This window comes from Apteryx rowi, unplaced genomic scaffold (assembly GCF_003343035.1).
Source record: "Apteryx rowi isolate R43461 unplaced genomic scaffold, aptRow1 scaffold_645, whole genome shotgun sequence".
NCBI lineage: Eukaryota > Metazoa > Chordata > Aves > Apterygiformes > Apterygidae > Apteryx > Apteryx rowi.
This window is the reverse complement of record NW_020450922.1, coordinates 417,238-418,107: the sequence shown is the minus strand read 5'-3', so window position 1 is coordinate 418,107 and position 870 is coordinate 417,238.

Below are 870 nucleotides of genomic sequence, written 5' to 3'. Positions count from 1 at the left end.
GAAAAAAATTACATAGTGAAAGATAGATCACTTTTATTTTCCAAAAGGAAAGCCATTTACATTTCCACACTTCCTTTCCTTTCTCCTTTCTTTGCTCAGTGCATCATAATACAGAAAATCCACACAGGCACACATAAAAAAGCAACATTATATACCTGAAACTGTTATCTATTACATCTAGTGTATAAAAAATGTTAATACCCTTATTTTTAAAATATAACAGTATAGAAATAATTATGCAGCAAGTATGATCAAGCAAACTATAACCCAAAATAGGGAGAAAGTGTGTGAAAGAGGGAGCAAAAAAGTTGCATTCACATAGTCTTTAATGGACAGAGTTCCTTCCTTCTTGCCATACTTTTCCATCATAAGGAATGGAGCCAAACTTAAGAAAGAAAAGATGTGAGCAAAGGAAAYGTATATATGTACATTCTCATGCGAAACACTCTAAATTTTCCACCAAGTTTTTCATGTCTCAGTTTAACTGGTCTCACCGCTTAATTACATAATAACATGTCTAGTGTCAAGTTTTGTTATATTTTAATTGTACTGTGTAGAGCAGCCACAGCACTTTAGGGTGAGTAGGCATGACAAACAAGATGCATTATCCGGAAGGGGATGATACTACTGGAAAGCGGTACGAAGGCGCGAAGACTAGACTCAACAGTGCATCACTATAGCAGCACAAGAAAAAGACGTTTATTGRGATGTAGCAAGAACAGTAACTTTGGAGTTAAACAAAAATGCACCGAAGCAAGCTCTGCCTACATTACAATTCTTCAAGGAAATAAGGCAGAACTGCTTAAATATCCAAGATACAATTTCCCGTTTCCAAATTTACCGCAGGTAGCACGTTTGAGGGACAAGGGG